We start from the raw sequence: 20,552 nt of genomic DNA, 5'->3' as shown, positions 1-20,552 counted from the left end.
GGAAGCCTGGTTAGCACACCTGGTTGAGTGTGTGTCCCATGTACAGAAACTAGTAGGCCCTTTGCTGCATGTCAACCCCCTCTCTCTCCCACTTTCCTGGCTGTATCTGTCTTATCAATGAAGGAAATAAAAGAAGCCAAAAAATATCTTAAAAAACAACAAAACAAAAAGATAGGAAGTGAGGGAAGGAAAAATGGACTGAAGAAGCACGGAAAGGGGAGGAAATAACTTTTAACCCCCCGTCTTATGAACACACACACATACACACACACACACATACACACACAACTGTAAACATTCCTGCTGATGAATAGGGTTGTCTTTGAGTTATGCCAACCCTAAAGACTGTGTACAGAGGTATGAAGCACATGTGTGTAACGTGATTTCATGTCAGGGGAGCACTGACAATCTTAACTACCCCATCACTGAGAAATTAGCCTGCTGCACCATTAATAGTGTTGTGGTTTGGTGGAGTAATGTATGGCGTGTGCTGCTAAACCATGTGTATGTTATAAATTGCTGTGGAGAGTCTCACTGAGCTCCTCAAAGCTGCGGCAGTCAGATTCCCTCACGTTTTGGGGGAAACCAGCTCCAAAATGATTCGTGTTTGTCTGCAAGCTGAGATACGCTTGTGGTTTTAATGAAACGCAGACATCCTCAGTTGAACTGTAGTTGCACTTAAAGATGGGATGAGAAGTTTCCACACACAAATGCACGTGGACACACACACCCTGCCAGTGGTAGTCTGGCAAGCCTGGCTTGGCTTGGCCGAGCATTACATTCACACACCAAGCAGGTGAGGTGAAGTCTGATCCTGCTCTGTGTAGATGCCACAACATGCAAGCCTCACGCTACCCCTATCTACGCTACCCCCCCCCCCCCAACCCTCACACACACTCAGCCATCTTCTTCATCATGTGCCTGATCCTCCATCTTAGAGAAACTCTTAAACAACCGAAGAAAACCCACACCTCAGGATACACCATCTCAACTTTCTGTGTGTGTGTGTGTGTGTGTGTGTGTGTGTGCGTGTGTGTGTTTGTGTGTGTCTAATTCCTACCTTTGTCTGCTTCTCCTGCTCCCATCTTTCACAGGGCCAGGCCTTTGAAGAAGCCTAATCCGGGTTATTTGCTTTCCCATGCTTGTGTCAGGTCCCGGTCTGAATTGACTGTGGAAAATAAACTCTAGTCTGCGGCCGCTCCCTCTGTCCCCGATTTATCCGAATAGGATGTGGCCGATGGGCGTACATAAAGCAGGCTGAATGGTGGGTAAATATGATCTCACCACCACTCTTTTTATCCACAAGGCAACACTCTCACTGTTGCTCAAAAACCTTTATGTAGCCTGACATCTATTCAGGGCTTGTTGCATTCAGCCTGGCTCAATGAGAAGTCCCCAAAGAGTGCTTCCTTACAATGGGGCCCACTTCATTACAGTAAATAACAGTGGCAGCCGTCGCATTGTTTCCGCAATGCAAGTTGATTTAGAACACTTAAATGGATAATTGTTTTAGGCCCAGTGGAGCTTCCTCTCCGAACACTGACCCTGGTGCACTCCCCCCTTCACCCCCGGGGGAGGAGGAGGGAAGAAACAATCACGCAGCGTGAGAGAAAAACGCTTTAAGCTGTTTTACAGGGAGAAATGTGAGGCCAATGTGGACTGCTGGGAGAGCAAAACAGAAAGTTGGTGTTGGTTAACAGGCCTGTGTGGCCTGTTTGAGATAAGAGAGAAAGTGTGTGGGAATCGTCTGCATGTGCAGCAAGATTATTATTTGTGCCTAAATGTTTGAGTGACAATATGCACTTTTATATGTACACCCAGGATGCGATTTGCCGGGGGGACACGTGGGATTTCCCCCTTTCTGGTCTCCATATCCCTGCCTTTGATGAATTTTTTTTTTTTTTTCTGGTGGGGAAAAAATGTCTCTCCCCCTCAAAGTGATCATCTACTTCACTAATAGACCATTATGTACCTAAAATAAAAGTACTTTAAACTAAATAAAGCGCTGTAATGTGAGCAGTCTATAGTATGATCCTAGGGGCAGTTGCTGGTTGTCTTTAGCTGCTACAGAGCCCCGTGACGCCGGCTGGCAGCGGCAGTTGTTTAGCCGCCAAAAGGTGACTGCGAGCCGGCTACAGGCACCACCAGATGACGATCCTTTGGGGGCATGGTAGTGGAGTTAAGCCAGAACAAGTGAATGTCATGTGGCGGTAAGTTAAGTTCAAGCACCAAAACTACTAATTACGTATGTTTAGGAAAAAGATGATGGTTTGGATTTAAACACTCCTGAGGAACGTATTAAAGTATTTTGTTTTTGCTGCAAAGTGAACGCTCGGCGGCTTGAAAGCGCTGTATTTTATGTTGACACCACGCTATTTCATGTTGAGATTATTTTCCATTGAATATTGAAGTTCATAAATAATTGTTTTTACATGGCTGGGCGAGTGGCACTATATTTGTGGTATTGAAAGTGGGATTTCATTCTTGCAAATTTTGTTTTGTTAGGCATGATTGAAAAACCTCCCCTCCTCACATTTTTCACAAATCGCACCCAATGTCCTATTTTACTTTACTTTAATTTACAACAAGTCATCCTTTTATGAATTTTTTTGTTCCTAATCTCTCCCAGAGTAATTCCCGGGTGTTACGAACAAGTCATCCCTCTCCCACAGTCACGCGATGGCTGTCTGTGGCGCTTGCCAAGGCCTGTGCTGCCTCTGCAAAGCTGTACAGCGTTTTCCGTTCCCAGGGGCCCTCGGAGCTCCAGCCTGGCCTCAGCGCACCATGTTTATGTCCTGTGTAATTGCAGACCTCAGTCTGAGCAGGAGGCCAGTGTCTGTCAAAATAGCCATGTGTTCCCTTAAAGCAATGCCTAAATCACATCAACTCTCGCAGTCAGACCGCGTTTCCCACAACCCCCTGCCTGACTAAGCTGGAGGCCCCCAGGCTTGCTGATTGGATGAAAGGGAAATGAAATGGAAATTCCACTATGAGCCATACAACTACCTCTCATGCACACCAAAACTAAAGCTACAGCAGTCTAATAAGTCAGAACCCTTTTGCACACATACACACACACACACACACACACACACACGCACACACACACACACACGCACACACACACACACACACACACACACACACACACACACACACACCCACACACATATGTGTTTTACATGCACAAAAATCCACACATTGTTTCTCTTTAACAGCCCCCAACCAACCGTGGGCCCCTGTATTTGGTCCCACACCTTGAGCAGGCAGCCGTGAAATGGGGCCCTGTCTGGGAACTGTTGGCAGGCTTGGTGGAAACAGCAAAAGCGTGGTCCTCGTTAGCTGTGATGACGCTAGCTAGCCGGTCGTCTCTGGGGAGCATGCTTGGCTGCTGCTACTGCTACTGCCAGGAGAAAGGAAAGTAAAGGTGAAACATAACCAGTTCCTGGGGCCAAAGACTGAATCAGAGGCAGCTGTACGCAAATTAAATTTTCAAAAACCAATTATTTAATAGCTACTTAATAAGTTGATCTGACCCCAGACAGCACCTCATTCTCTTGTTACAGTATCAGCAGCTATGACAACATCCAATGACCTCAAGGTCACCCAACACACTGACCTATTCTGACCAGGGAGGCCTGACCACATACTTGTCTTGACCTCCAGCACGTTGCTCCCCTCCCACCTTCTTTCTCTTCCCCTGTTGGAAAACAGGGGCAGATCAAGGGGTGGGTGGGGTGATGGGTGGGATTGTGACAGGAGAGTATAAGGAGAGAGGAAAATCCCTGGGTGCTTAAATCCCTTCACATCCACCCTTGAATCAGAGCATCCAGCTCACATTCTGCCCACACAAACCCAGCCCCTGTGACACTCCTGGAATGCTGAAGCTTTTTTTTCTTCTTCACCAATTTAGGTAATTACCGCAGCGGTCACGGTGCTCAGAACAGAGACGGTGACCCTGGGCGGTGCACAGTGACAGCCCTTATAGCTGAGGCAGCCCTCTGTTTTGTGCTGCCAAAAACAAACCTGCCGAAAAATTCATTACTGACTTCTTTGCAACTGCCCGTATTTGGTGGCTTTAATGCCTGCCAACTGGTGTATTGTGTTGCATTAGGGATACCCGACATTCCCATGGAGTGTGTTGGAATGCATTGTATAAAGATGGCGCACCAGTGATTGCGTCTTGTGAATTATTTAAGCTAACCCCTTTGTTTCTAGTTGCACATTTTATATTTCAATCAAAGGCAAATATCACATGAAGTTTGAATAAATACATCCCCAATTTGCCTTTATGGAAGGATTCTTTTTTGGGGCGTTGGATATTACAGATGTTTGGCATCAAATGCAGATAAAATCGGTACCCTCACCAAGCTTCTTGCTTTCAGGGCTGCTGTGTAAATTCAAATCTGTCCGATATACCGTGAGCACAATGCTTAATCGACTCACAATAGCCAATGAGTGACAAACACAAGGAAGAAAAGAAAACGCTTTAAAGTGCGGTCATGAAGCTAGTGTAGCATGTTTTACGAAAATGTGTCAACTGTTAAAACTCGCAATGTCACATAGCTGCTGATTTATTATTATGTTCTAATCTTGTATTGGGATTTAATTTGTGATTGTAGCAAAGAGTGTCTGTAAAATTGATTTTATGTGTATGATGCAACTTAAATTCTTTGTCAGTGTGTCATCGTTTTGAACTTGGCCTAATGGAACTTTCCATTCCAATTATCTTTGTGTACAAAGTTGTTCAGTAGGCGTTTGTAGACCTTGTATATTCCACATATTGGAGTTCACTCGATGTGGCTGAACATATTCTGTTGTTTTTGCCTCTAGGTATGAACCGCCAGCAGTTAGAGTTATCTCAAATCTTTGCTGTGTCATCAAGTACTTTACAAGCAAGGCTGTTTTTTGTGTTAGCTGATGTCTTGTTTTTCTACCCAGTAAGACCAGTTCATATTTGGATCAAATGACATAAAATGCCCAAACATAATTTGTATCAAATGATTCAAACTTAACAGTTCACAGATTACAACGTTAAGATAATACAATAAGGGAATTTAGCGCATACATGGGGAATGGACAAACCAAGACAAAAATGAATTAAGATTTTTCCATTTACTGAGTGGAAAGTTGATAAACTAATGCACACAGCCATTTTGTTAAGGCACCTGTGTCAATAGTCAATCCAGACTGTATTGCCAAAAGCCGTTTTTTGAAGGCTTTAGATGTACACCCAGATATTCAATATTCTCAGGATGGGGTGCATATTAGGGGCTGTGTCAGAGGTTTCAGTGTACTCTAATATCACCATTACATCCAGTGGCACTGATGTAAACCTTTTATTGGCCTTGACAACAGTAACCTAAAATAATCTTCAAAAGCACTGGTGGTGGTATGTCTGGAGTCCAACCACACACTCATGCCTCCGACCCCGTGGCGGGTCCCACAACCCTCCATCTGTGGGGTTCAGGTTGCACCGTGTCCAGTAAAGATCTCATTTCACTGCAGGAGTTCCATCAAAGTGCTGGCTGGTGCACTTCTGGACTCAGACCCTGGCTCCATTAAATGGCTGACAAAGGGCCGGCAAGTGATTAGACTGCACGCGTGTGCCGGGGCTCGATGTTGGGGCCCCCCGCTGCATTACATCTGAACCTTGTGGCTTGTGGTTTCATCCAGGGGATCCACTAAGACTCCTTGGGGGTCCTCCTCTCTCCTCCTTTATCTCCTCCTCCTCTTCCTTTTTGTTCCCTAGTGCTAGTAATTGAAAATGTATTTATTGCAGGGCCAGCGGCTGGACTGGGAAGAGGGAGGCGCCGCAGCTTAGGAAGATGTGGCTTAGGTGAGGGCCTTAGGGTTTGGCTCCTCTTCACCACCACTAACTCACCCACACAGTCGATTTCTCTCTCTCTCTCTCTCTCTCTCTCTCTCTCTCTCTCTTTTGGGCTGCTCTCTGTGTTTGCTGCTCCCTCACGTACTCCCTTCTAACTCCTCTCTGTTTGCTCGTCTTTTCTTTCAACGTCTTGCCTTTCATCTTTGCCCTCTTTTTTCTTTTATCCTTTGTCTCTCTTTATTGTTCTTGATTGGGCGTGTATAAGGTCCATTTCATGCAAATTGTGCCGCTTGGATTGATAGAAGTTATTTGCTGCTATTAGCATTTTTTGTTCAAATGAAAGTTTTGTCCATCTTAAATCCAGTTCTGATTTTTTCAGCCTTGTTGAGAGTTTCTGAAGTTTGAAATATGTCAACTGCACCAAAAAGCAGATGGAATATGTCTGCTATGTGATTGGATTTTTACATGATGAACTGTATTATTAGCTATGAAGAAAGAATTGTTTAATTTGTGTTTATTTTGTTTGGTTTTATTATTTTAATGGACTTTTTGCTCTGTGTTGTACATTTCAACAGCAAAGTCAAGTAAACCAGTGGCATGACTTTTTTTGATACCTAGTTTTGGTTGAAATACATATTACTTTTATCTCTTGACATACAGTATGAATACCATTCCAAGAAACATTCATTCAATAAACAACCTGATTATATATACTCAACAAGCATGACAAAAACTAGACTTTTATCGCCGGTAGCCTAAGCACTCTACTCTTCTGCTTCCCATTAGACTTGAGCAAAACTGCAAGACAAAAATGGCCTTTCCCTCAGCAGACCTCTTGAGGGGCCCTCATAAAGCGTGATTATCTTTTACGAGTTCCCCTCTCATTCCCAGGGCTGGCTCGTTGGGGAGCACAGTGCAGCCATTGGGCCTCCCTGTTTTATCAGACCTGTGGACAGGGAAGAGGGAGGGGAGCGAGAGGTGAGGAGAGGTGAATGAGGTGCTGGGAACTTTCTCTCCCCAAATCCTGTGTCCAAGTGTTTGTGAAGGCACTGGGCAAAAAGACATAACCTGAAACATATGTCACATGGGTTTTGTTCCAGTGTGCATCTTGTAGATCATGCCCACAGTCTTTTCCTGAATTAGATTTTTGCCAGGATGGTAAAGTCTATTAAACAGTTTCCACACTAATAGCCTCCTCTTGTTTTTCTATAGTTGGTTCTGTTTCATAACGTTTATGGCTTTCGATTTTAAGAAAACATTCCAAAAGAAAGCATTTGTTTTAGTGTTTTTGTAGTGAGTGTATGTGTAAAATGAGTACTGTGTGGTTAAGTTTGCTGTTGAATGTTCTAGAATTTGCCCAAGTCAATTTAAATAAAGCAACTGCAATGGAAGGTGTCCTCTAAACACACTATTGAAATGTCTTCTGATGTTGCAGTAGAGTTAAAGATTTGAAAAGACAAACTATTTGATGAGATATCCTACACACTTGTGTGTACTTGTACTTGTGTGGTCGGTACCAGGAAAGGCATCTTTAGTATGCCCTATTGCCTCCTCTCTCTACATCTGTTTCTGCTTTAACCCTATGTATATCTAAACCAGTGAAAATCATCAGCAGGTTTCTTTAACAAAAGTGTAGAAACACCTGAGGGTAAGGTTGCAAAATGTGTCCCTTTTGTGGAGAGGCTCTAGGTGCAGTATGGCATGAGCGTGCCTTAAAATCACTCACAAAGGGATTTAAGGCACAGCAGTAGGCTTTGGCTGGGGATGGTTAACACTTACATCTGCTGCCACTGCCTCCAAGACACACTGGCTGAAACACCAGCACTCCTGGATCTGTCAAACTGTCAGCCGCAACAGGAAAATAAATAGGAGGGAGAGATGAAGTAACAGTAAAGAACCTTGAAAGAACTAAAAAACACCCCTGCAAATGGCTGATTGGTAGCTGGCCTGGGGTATGCATTTTGGCAGGCAGCAGAATGACAGTGGCGTTTCTGAAATAAGGTCGAGAGCCTGAGCTACAATGAAATGGTGGCCGTTTGTCTTTATAGCAATTCTTTGACTTCCCTATGACAGATCCCAGTAACACAGACACTTGGCAGACCAAAGTGGGCCACTTTGTGCTATAGATGGCCCATGCTCATGAGAAGCCAAAGAGAACCTTTCAAAAACGAAGCAAGATGTAATGCAGCTTTTTATGCTCATTCTGGGCCTCTGATAGCTGCAGTGGCATGGATTTGTATCCCAGCTACACTGAAAGGGCTGCTGAATTGGATGGAGCTTTAAAGTGAAGCAAGAAAGCTCTGGAAAATCGGCCCTCAAAGGCACATTTCAACTGGAAAGCGTTTCTTTTAAGCTGTCACTCTTTGGTAGTTGACAATCCTATTATGGTACCAACATATTGTAATTAAGAAGGAGAAGAGATATATGGGCAAAAACACATTCATCGGACCATCTAAGATACAAAGGACTTTGTTGTTTCTCCGTGTTTGGGAGGCTAATGCAGTGCTGAGCAGCCAGGTCACCTTATTTGCATTGACATGTGAGTGATGTAAACGGTGTCCAGAAGCCAAATTTTCTGTCTCTCTCCATCCCTCCATCCCTTCACTTGCAAGCACCACTTTAAAGAGACGTAATGGAAAATAGGTTTTATGGCTTTTCTTCTCTTCCATTTTTAGAGGTCAGAGAAATAGAGCCTTCAAAAGAAAATCCTGCAGAAGTAACGATCCCTCACCTCATCAACTCTTCTGCTAAATTCTTAATACGCTTTGCACTGAAATTGCGCCCTAAGCCCAATATAAAGCGTCTGGGAACGGATTGTGAGCGGCAAGTCCATATGCTGCTATTTATTTCATTGACAATAAGAGGATTGTGTCTCTTTCTTTTTTACCCTCTCCACAATGCACATCTTTTGAAGTATGAGCAGATGATAGAGTGGCATCAAATACCATTGTAGTAACTGGGAGATGTCCTAAAATTTAGGAATGATGACAGTAATACAAAGCCCTGAGTGCATTGTGGGTAAGAAGTGTGCGCATGTGGTTATTTGCCAAGTGGCTGTTCTCTTTAGGGGCAATGAAGCCTGACTGTTGAACTCTCTTTTACTGGCATGCCCCACACAGCAATTATTGTAACCATATAAATTGAATAAACCTAGATATTCTTAATCAAACATTTGAACTGACAAATTATGAGTTTTGGTCTTTATTTAACACAAATAATGAGGTTAGTAAGGTAAGGGGTGGTAGTCTTAGTACTGTATCTTTGCATCTGATACTCCCCTTTACCGCTTTGATCTCCATTCTCTGCTCTTTCTCTATGGACCTGTCTTGTGTTACAAATGATGGTGCTGAGAGGGTCAAAATATCAAGGACCAGACTGCTGACATACAAATACATAAAGTTATTCCTTCTTCACACCTCCAGCTGCTGAGTTTTAGGGCCATCACTCATCCTTTAAGATCTCGATAGAGACTCCACAGCTGTGTCACAAATCTTCTCAACATCATGATTGTTTGATGTAGAATTGTCTTTCACATATCTTAAAATTATTATTTTTTTATTTTTTTTGGCAATGACAAACATAGCCTTGATTATTCCGCTTTTGAACAAGTACTACTCTCTCAAGTAGAGAAAAACCTATTGACAATTTAAATATGTGATTCAATTTATAATATGTGATATAATTTAAAGATTTGGTCTTATTCTTTCTTCATAGAGAACCCTGTCTCCTAGAAATTAGGTATATATACTAATTGGATTTTTTTTGGTGTGGCCAGAACATTTGAAAAAAAAGATTGTTCTGAAGAAGATCGCTGCTGCATGCAACCAGACAATTTTTTGTTTATCCATCCAAAAACCTGAAACTGAAATGAGTAAGTCAGTTCTTAATTCTTAAATGATTAGTTCTGCAGTAAAAAAACAGGATGAAAAATTGACCAAGTCGTTGTCAGATGAGATTTTGTGTCCCTGTTTAAAATGTACGGGGAGCCAAATTTGTTCTGACACACCTAAAGCAGACCAAAAACAGTCCTACAGCATGAACTGTTTTGGTGAAGGTGTGTTGTTTAAGGTTCTGGTGAAACGATTAAATGTGATAGAGGAATTCCAGAAACAGAGTAATAGAATAGAATAAAATTTAAAATACGTTTAAAGGCCTATCATATGTTAACACATTGCACAGCGGTTTGTAATACTCACAGACAGGATTTATAACTCAGGTAAGTTATCACAGGGGCAACTATTGTTTCTTTTATCCGACAACAGCGAGGTCAACAGAAACACGTTGTTTACATTGAAGTAATCCACTAGGATGGTTCAACATTTTTGCCCAACGCCCCTTCATTATTTTGCTAGGGGCCCATGATTTGGCGTCCTACTGCGCCAATGGACTGACTCCATTGAAATAAATGAGAGGGCTGCATTTTTTCACAAATGACTGCTGTCAGTCTGTAGCAGTCTCAGGCCTACAAACACAACTAGCTGTTTGGCTGTTTAGGTTATTAGTATTAGGTTATCAGTAGCAATTTGTTAGGGCATTCGCTATGACACATACACTAAACCCTTGCCAAACCCCAAAATGTTCTACTCTTACAAAACCATTTTCAGTTTTGTACCTCAATCAACCTTCTGGGCGAATCACAGCTCTTTCTTTCAGCCCAGAATCTCTAGCAGCTCCCCTGAGCGTGCACATACACTTGCACTTAAAAAACACACAGGTAGTATTTCTCAGCGGGAGGCTTGCTGGCCCGGCTTCCCTTCTGTGCCGTTGAGTTTGTCCTGAGTGATTTACATTGTGTGTAAAAGAGGGCGGCTGGCTATGTCATAATGCAAAGCACAGTGAGGGAGGGAGAAGTGGCGCCGTAATGAATTGGTGTTAATGATCTGTTAATTCTGCTCCAGTCCAAAGCACCACTGGAACCCCTGCTGCCCGGATTCCAACACTACACAAATATATACCATCTCACACCCAAAAACACATACACATAGCGGAATGCATTCGTCTGCTGAGAAAGACATTTTTCAGCACAGACATCAGTCGTCCAAGTGCACACACAGACCTAACATCACCCACAGACTCTCTCTCACACACTCACTTGCCCATGTTCACTGTCACAGGCGTACACGTAAATACACACACGCACACACACACACACACAAGCACACACACACACACAAGCACACACACACACACACACATGCACTCCATCCCAACACATACTCAGTCAATCAGCCTCTCACTCCCAGGCTAAACGGGCCCCTGGCTCAGAGGCAGTAAATCTTCCTCATGCTGACATGTACTTGTGGATGGCGTACACCCAACCGAGCTGCTGAGCAGATTAGAATCAAATAACATTTGCAAATGATTCTCAGTGTTTGTTTTTCCCTAATGGAGCACCAGGTTGACAGACTTAACCACATTTCACGGAAGGTCAAATGTCAGAGACTAGCAGAAAAGTTTTTTGACTGTATTTTAAAGTTATTTCCTGTTACCCTAACTTTCTGGGCACTCATATTATTTCATGTCTTCAGCATAAATATAGTAAATAATGTACTTTTGTGAGGTGTCATTGTTCCTGTGACATGTTTCAGGATTATACAGCTTAATTTTTCTTTAGTGTAGAACAATCATATGTGCTGATCATTTAGAAAACATTGTTTCCAAAATGACCGTCACTGACCAACTGTTACTGACCTGGAATTCCCCAGCTCAGTAAGTCTTTATCATCAGGGTAACTACTAGGGCCACTAAATTTTATTTTTTTTAAGGTCCAGTTACACTGTGCTTATTGTTGTAAACTGCCAGCTGTCTGCACAGCATAAAACTATAACTTGCATAATGTGTTCCACCTTTTATGCTCTTCTATCAAAACATTGCTCTCAGTTGTTGACAGTGTGCTGTTTTGTCTCCAAAAACATAATCTATGCACTGTTTTCTCATTATAGTTTCCCCTGTTCTTCCATGTAAAAAGGTTGTGGTAGTGGCAGTCTGAAAAGGGCATGTTGGTGTGACTGAATTCTCTTCCATAGTCAATGTTTGTTGGCCTTGACAAGTGCTTGTGAAATTGGCATAAAGAAACTTTATGATGACATAAAAACTGAGAAGCTTTCCTGGAAACTAATTAAACATGAATCAGCCATCTGTGTTTCCTTTCCGTCTTTGTTGAGCCAATCCTCCACAGTGTATCTACCTTATGTTAATAGGACTTATGTATGATATCACCAGAACTGCAGTGCACCATAAGTTGCCTTCTGCACAAGCACAATCAAAATAAGTTCCTCCATGTCTTACTCGGTATATAAATGACTGTGAGATGGTGGCTGTTGAAGCAGGATCCCGGCCTGATATCTGCCAGGAGGACAAAGGCGCTCTCTCTGCACCCGCTGACTGAGAGCAAATCGTCCCCGAGCTGATGTTGAGCCAGATAAGCCTGCTCTACCCTTCCACACACTGTCACACACACACACACACACTTACAGATATTCAGTTCTAACGCCCGTCTGCTTCTGCTGTGAGAAACCAAATATGGAAAAAAGAGAGATCTATGTTTGCAGTGTTTGACTTACCTGAGGGCGTGTGTGTTTGTGGTTTAATGTGTGTACTGTGTAAGAGCATTCTGCTGCATGTCTATGTACAAATGAATGCCCCCACTTTAAGCCTGTCGGAGGTAAGAGGCCAATTAATGGAGGATGCTGTTAAGTGATTTTAGAGGCATCGCTGGAGATTTAGGGGAAGGAAGAAAAATGGCTGGCCGCAAGGTGCTTTGATAGTCCCTGACAGCGCTGGTGCTTTATAGCTAGCAGCTGGTCCAGGTGTTAGCTTCTGCCTGAGCACACGTACACACACATGCACATACACATCGCCTGCCTCATTAAGGTTGGTCCTAACAGGAGGGCTCTTTGCGGTTTATCATTGAGTCAGACTCAGTGTGTATTTTCAGCCTGTGTGAACACATGTTAAACTGCTAGCCGCTTGCCTGGAAGGGGAGGAAGAGAGGAGAGGAAGCAGAGATTAGGTTGGTTGTCATGCTTAGGCATTCAAATTGCCATTTGTTGTGGCATATAAAATACCCCCAGAAACAACTGGCACGTTTATAGTTTTTCTTCCCAACGCTAGGCAGAGTTTTACAGTCCAATGTTCACAGTCATCACGACCACCAAATTTGTGTTGTTATGTGACCTTTTACAGCGCTGTCTCTTTTTTTCTTTTTTTTTTCCCAAACCCTTGTGTATTACAGCCTGAGCATTGACGATGTTTTTACTGTGCAGTGTTTAACGCATGCTGTGGTTCGAGGAAGTCCACACCCTGAAGTCCTTGGATGAATTAAAGTGGGAGCCTATTGTTGCCTCCCACTTGTTGCCTTGTGTCATGCAAAAAAAAGATTTGTAATCTCTTAATTCTCTGAACTAAACAACAATGAAAAAATCCCTGTGAGTCACTTTAATAAAACACTGTTGAAGGAATCCAATGAAACACTAATTAAGTTTGTATTAGGGGCACCTCATCAGCAAACCCTTTTCCCATGATGGTAGGAAGTGTGTGTGTGTGTGTGTGTGTGTGTGTGTGTGTGTGTGTGTGTGTGTGTGTGTGTGTGTGTGTGTGTGTGTGTGTGTGTGTGTGTGTGTGAGTGTGTGTTTGTTAGTGTGCGCGTTCTGGGGGGAGACCTTCAAATGCAATAATTGTTGGCAATAAGTAGCTTAAGCAAGGGGAAGGAAAAGGGGCGAGGTGCTGGAAATAAGGAGCACCATGGGGAAAGGAATACAAGAGATTATCAGTTTAGAAGGTGCTGCTTCTTCTCTTCTACTCACCCCCTGCTATGGCACTCTCTTTACCTCAGCGAGGCCAACATTCACTTCAGGTCAGCCATCTCTAATGTTCCTGGACCTCTCCTGGCACAGGGTTATAGAACAAAGGTGTACCCTCCATTCATGTCCTCCACTTTCTCTCCAGGTCCGCTAATGAACATTACAGACCGGTTCACTAAAGCTAAAGATGCTCGCCACTGGCATTCACTCCCCTTCTCAGGAGGACGTACATCCTCAAAGAAAGTGTTTTCTTTCAAAGGTCTTTCACTCTTTGGAGTGTCCATCCTCTTATTGCCAATGTAACAGGAAATGGGATGTCCCGCCTTAACTGTGTGTGTGTGTGTGTGTGTGTGTGTGTGTGTGTGTTTGCGTGTGTGTGCGCGCGTGCGTGCGTGTTCGCGTTCGTGTGTGTGTGTGTGTTTGTCACTATTCTGAGTTTTTTTTGTGGGAGCAGAGAAAGCTAACTGGAGAAACAATAATTAAAATCTGCTACTTTATTCACTCACATGAGACTAATTTTAGAGTTTGCCTACATATCTTCTGTCTCAATCTACATGTTCCTCTGTATGAAGGTGACAGAAAAGGGACAAGGAAAGAGCAATGCTTTTACGCTTTTTATGTTTTTTATGGCTTTTTTGTTATGTGCTGATACAGTCAACCACTACATGCATTATCACTTTAGTATTTCAAATGTAGAGCCCATATTGCATTTCAATTATGATTCATGTAGTTCTCTAAAAATCCAGACCAGTGTCAGTGACATATGTTCACATTGGATGAATGTTCAGCGTATGATCTCCATTCAGTGCATGTTTAGTGTCAGTACATGAAGTAGTGTGCCCCTTATAAAGGAAAGTGTAGAAAAGAACAGTACATGATACAAGATAACTGCCTTTATCATCATCTTAAGTGCTTTAAGCTGGACAGACACAAGGCAATGAATTGCATAGTGTGGGAATAAGACATTTTAGAGATCTTTCCAATCTTTGTCCACATCATATATTTGAACTTACGTTTGCAGGGTTTGTGGATTCCCTGTTGTTAAACTGAGTAAATTCTGATTGGTATTAGGAGCTACATTCACAATGAGGAGAGGCCATCTACCTCTCTTTTGAGTGGCATCACCTTGCAACAAATTCAGCAGGATAATTATTAAAGGGGCTATTTGTGACTTTCAGTTTGTGTTGATTCTAGCGGCCGCTTTCCACAAAAGCGATAGTGTTTTTACCACACCTGCTGTTTAAAGGTACATTTTTTACAGTGCTGTATTTCCCACTGTATACTGAGTATGTATGTTTTGCTCAGACAGAAAATCAGTCATTTACAATTAGAAAATATTTTACAGATGCATTGTTGCATTGTTGCATTCAAAGTGGTAGCCTACTTTGGATGTACTGTATCATTGTTACTGTGTCACAAGCCAAAGCATTAAAAGTTGTTTTAGCAACCAACGTAATAATAATAACTTGGATTTCATATAGTGCATTTCCCAGGACACCAGAAACCCAGGGACACCTTTTTAAGTACTGAGGGACAAAAATCAAATAGTAGGCCAACACAAATACAAACTTAAAAAGGATTAATAACCGGGCGCTAAATGGAAAAGGGGACGTAATTTCATGTAGGCAAGTGACAACTACATCTCGCATTATAAAAGTTATTTTATGAATGAAAGACAATGTATACCTGAGGGTTAAATTCAGGGTTGGATGTTAATCATTTACAATCCAGTAATTGTCTCCATCTGTTGAAAGCGCAACTGAGGTTGACTTAGGTTTATGCCCGTCATCTGTCACTCTCCCTTTTAGCTTTTAGTTGTTCTTTGTTTAATTTCCTTTTGTTTCTGTGATGGCCCTGCCCCAGCATCAGCCATGTCTACAACCGATAACTTTTAAAATAAAATAAAAATATAATAACGGATATATAACGGAATCTCCTGCTACCTTTTACCTAACTGGACACTCACCAACACAGGCTTTTCCAAAATCTGTAGAGCAGGACTACCTGCCGCAAATCATTTTTTTACGTTGCACGTCTTTTCTGATCATCAGATGAAAAATGTCAATTTCAGAAACATTTGTAAGTTGCATATAGTTACTTTAAGACCGCTTTGATACACCATTCTTGACTTATTGTCCAGACTCTAGTGTGAGGGCAATAATGACTAAGACACAAACATCTGTGAAATCTGTCATATGTATAAATCATTCAGGCTACAAAAAGTAATCCAGTGTCTCTGACAGTACAGATGCTGACTGTACGAACCAAACATCAGCTCTCTCTGTCTCTCTGCTCAGACACCCACAGAATGTTTGCTTTGATCTCAGTATGAATGTGTCTATTTGTGTCACTTCTAAAACTTCTGACAGGAAGTCCAACCAGGGTTATACATTTGTTGAGGCAGTGAGTTTTCGGGATGTGGTTTTTCTGGAGGATTTAGATCATAGATGATACAGCTGGCCACAGACTCTCTTTGTTTGTCATTAGCTCTTTTTCTTTGATGGTTTGCGAATGCTATGTGTTTTTGCATTCAGATGTGAAACTGTACACTTATTCTCGTCAAGTCAAAAGCAGTTAATGATATCACAACATTATGATAATCTGACCAAAAACATATGTCATGGAGAGACAATTAAAGTATGAGACTGGTGGATCAGCGTGAGGTGACATTATAACTTTAATAGTCCTGATATATTTCAGTTGATATGCAATTGTACATTGTGGCAGGACAAAAGACATTCTGCAGAAGCTTTAACACAGGCATGTCCTCCTATATGTAACTGCATGTATGGGCGTGTGTCAGGACGCAGTATATAGAGGGGAAGCACGATTTGGCAAAGCCTGTCACAGACATGCAGGAACATGACACAGTTCCTCCAGCGTATCCTCACAAACCACAACGAAGCAGCATTAATGATAAGCACCTGGATTCCCACAAGCTCCCAGTTAGGCCCAATTGGTGTTAACTGATAAATTGGGATGAGTGGGAGTTAGACTGTAAGACCCAGTGAATGAAACCTTTTCACATCAGGATGCAAAAGAGAGCCAAAAGAGAGAGATGAAGAGATCTTTTATACTGGCAGTGTGTTCACATGAGAGGAGACCACACGCTTGAGAGAGAATGAGATAGAAAATAGAGAGAGGGACAGTGTCTTTCCCAGACACCCCATGAGAATCTAATACACTCCCACACGTCTGGGCTTGTGTGTGGCCACCACACACACATACACACACGCTACACGCCACACATGGGCTCTGTTCATCCCCTCCTCGTAACATCAACCCTTCGCTCTCTCAATCCGAGCCACACTCCCCGCCGACTTTGATGCATTTTTTTACTCAATGTTGTACGACAATAATCTTTTTCACCCCTCCAAAAGAGCGGGCCATCGAAAGAAAGGCCCTGCTCTCAAGGCTTTGCTTCATCTTTTGCCCCGGCTCTCCAGCGAGACAAAATCGCTTCGCCGGCACCACTGTGTGGTTCAACTGCAGCTGAAAGGAACAGGGACCAAATCCCTCTCATACACAACAAAACAACACTGTAGCCTTTTCAGTGTGACTGCCCACAAGGAAAGGGCTCTTTCTGTCCGTGGCCGACACAGTGTCTATCTATCTACCCGCTCCCCACAGATGTTGACACTGTTTGTTGCGGGTTAAGATGCACTCTAAAGACTATTGTTCCCCTTGTATCTTCTCTGTTGTTGAGTTTTTTCCTCTCTTTCTAGGCAAGGGTTGGAGGTAGAGAGGCAAGAAAGCGGTGAAAGACCTCCGAATGGCAGTCGGCGCTCCAGGGGGCCTTTCTGCCCGGAGAGACCCCGGCAATGGGCTTCATTGTGGGTAGCAGCAGGCAGCCACCAAGGGCTGTATGCTGGAAGTATTGTGTTGCTGGATAGACCCGAGTTCCTCTCCAGAACAGGGTCAAAGGTTAGCCCCCTGTGGGCTGCTCCATACCTGCCCTGCCCTGTTTCCCCTTCCACTCTCACAGGCCCGCAGAGACACAGCTACAATAGAAACCAGTCAACACACTATTAAGGAGACTCTTAAGATTGAGAGGTAGCAGAGCAGAGAGACTAATTCAGTGCGCTCTCCACTTTTCGATGAATAGCTAATTCAATTAATGGGCCCATGAGAGGGAATAACGAGGGAGGCAGGTCACAGGTTCCTTTCTGGAGTTTACAAGGCCATGTCTCAGCACTTCAGCACGATAAAAATCTTATCACAGACTCAAAACACAAACCTTTTGATGACATCTTAGCTATCAGCATTGTTGATGCGGGTGAGTCATGAGGTGGGGTATCTACGTGTGTGTGAGTGTGCAGGTAACTGTGGCTGTGCATGTGTGGATATGTAAGTAAGTGTTAGAGACAACAGGATGGTGAAAGAGCATGTCAAACATTTGGATCTATGCTGAGCCAGATCCCGCCCCTATTGCCTTATCTTGACACCCCTGTGCATCCAGGGAATGCTTGCTCTCATGCCTCCATGCACCGTCAGCACTTCAAACACAAACGTGCAACTCTGCTTATTGGACAGTCCCGCTGACTTACCATAGAGTACGAAATTAGAGTTTCTGAACATGTAATCTTCATATTATTTGTGATGTTCATAGCATGGCTGTAACTCTATTTTAAGTCACGCCTTTCTTTTGGCGATATCAGAACAAATAACGTTACGTTTCTGTTTTTGGTAAGTTTCATCCCCAGTCGGCTACATCATTGTCAATATCAAACCAGTGTGCAGTGCAACCCCTATATAGTCTTAAACAACAGCTATTCACTTGCCATGTATTCATGTTATTTATGTTAATGTATTTATTTGCCTGTTAATATACGTATTTGTCAGCTGGGACCTCCCCGTGTGGCCCCCCTAAGGATAAGCGCCATAGCTAATGGATGGATGGATAAATATACATATTCAAATCTGGCTGTGAAATTGTTATTCATTAAAATACAACAAATCCTTCTTGTTCATTTAACGTGAGGCCATATTAAACTTTTATGACTGGTTATATTGCTGCAAGAATTTTGAAAAGCTGCAAACACCTAAATTAGTCTCCTGATGATCACTTTCATTCAACGTTTTTATTTTTACCCATTTCTTCCTAGCAGTTTAAAATGCTCTAATGGTTTTATCAGTTGTTAACACACTTGAGTGGCTCCAGTGGATGAGGGAAGCTGCACAACAGAGAGAGTGATGGACACAGAGAGTCCTTTAGCTATAGCACCAATGTGCAATGTTTATAACAGAGGATTCATGCCGGTAGTCATCCCTGATTGGTGCTGTCGGTGGTGATGTATTAGTGTGAAGGGGCATCTCTGACCTCAGAATAACAGTACATTAACCCTCTCCCTAGGCGAGGCCAGCATGCCTCTTAAACCCTGACCCCCTGTCCCCTCACAGCACCACAGGGGGTCAGCAGTCCCCACTCTCCCCTCCAAACTACGCAAGATGCCACATTGTGTTCCCTCTAGACTATTGTGTGCTGGGCTAAATAATGTGCCTTCTGTGTCCCCCAGTTCTCATGCTTACGTCCAGGGAATGTCCAGGACTGCAGGGCTGGAGTTGTAGTGTCCAGTGTGAATGTCATCCCAGAGGGGAGCTTGACCACTAGCTGCAGGTAGCTTTTATGACCGGCTTGCAGGCCATTTCCTTCGCCTAGTGTCCCGCTGCTAGAAATTTGTTGTCCCCCTCTGGGTGTCTTTTTTGAGGTGTCAACCGTGGGGCCCCAGATGGGAGATTTGTTGATATGATAACTCGATTAGGCCCCAGGATGGATGACATTTTGGCAGAGAGCCAGTCAGCAGCGCACAAGATGGTGCTGACTTGTCTCCTTAACCTCTCCTCAGGAGGCAACAATTAGAGGTAGTAATTGTTGAATTAGCAGTGTTGCTACATGCATTCTCTACTTCCTTCTCACCCTCTTTGGGATGTGGGTGGACTGGAAGTGAAGCAGCTGAAGACTTGTGCAATCAGCACCTTCTTCAGTCAACAGTTCTGCCTCGGTACAATCATTTCCTTGCGTTTCATTGGCATCATTTATCCCTCCGTTCACCTCCGAAAACCCAAAGTGACTGTCTGAAAATTGCGTTGCTGATGGAAAGGTTGGCCATGGGGGCGGCCTTTTCTCATTTCTCACTAACGCCATTCTTTATGTGTCTCCCTGCTTGCAGTTTAGAAGAGATAATTCAAATAATGTGGCCAAGGCCCGCATTTCAAAACCTGGCCTTTTTGCCTGAGAGATTTGCGTTTGAAAACTCTACTACGCAACTGAAGGTCTTCTTACGTTTTTATGCTTTAAAATGTTAAGATGGGAAACTAAAATATTCATTCACTTCCAAACAAGGCCGTTAACTCGTTATCTCACCATTTTTATCGTTTGAAAATGTGTCATAACTGCACAATGTGAGTTCATTACAAAAAACAAAGGCAGAGTCTGTTGGGATTGTCAATTCTGTTTAAAGTTTCTTGAAATTACAGAAAATGGTGGAAAAGGATGTTTCTAAATCCAACAAATGCGGATATACAGCTATCCTTGGAACTGTATTGTGACAATCTGTGGGATGAATCCCACATTTCTGAAAGTAAATGCACTCAGGGAATGCACTCTCACTGCCCAGAAGCCATCAATCCTGACCCAAGTCCCAGCCATGGTTACACATACATGTAGATAAACCTGAACTCTAAATCAACCCACAACACTAAATCACAGGTAATATAAATGCACACACAAAACGACAGGAACCGTTCAGAACACGTCCCCAGTATTCTGCACACAACTACGCTAAAGTTAAAGACACAAACACTGTGTATTTCTTGTATTTTTTTTTCTTTTTCGTGTATTCCCTGTATTACCCTACTGCTTTTGTCTCTATGACCACCTTCCCCACCTTTTACGCTTATTTATGTATTTTGATTGCGCT

The sequence above is a fragment of the Etheostoma cragini genome, chromosome 9 (assembly GCF_013103735.1).
Source record: "Etheostoma cragini isolate CJK2018 chromosome 9, CSU_Ecrag_1.0, whole genome shotgun sequence".
NCBI lineage: Eukaryota > Metazoa > Chordata > Actinopteri > Perciformes > Percidae > Etheostoma > Etheostoma cragini.
Note: the sequence above shows the minus strand (reverse complement) of the source record.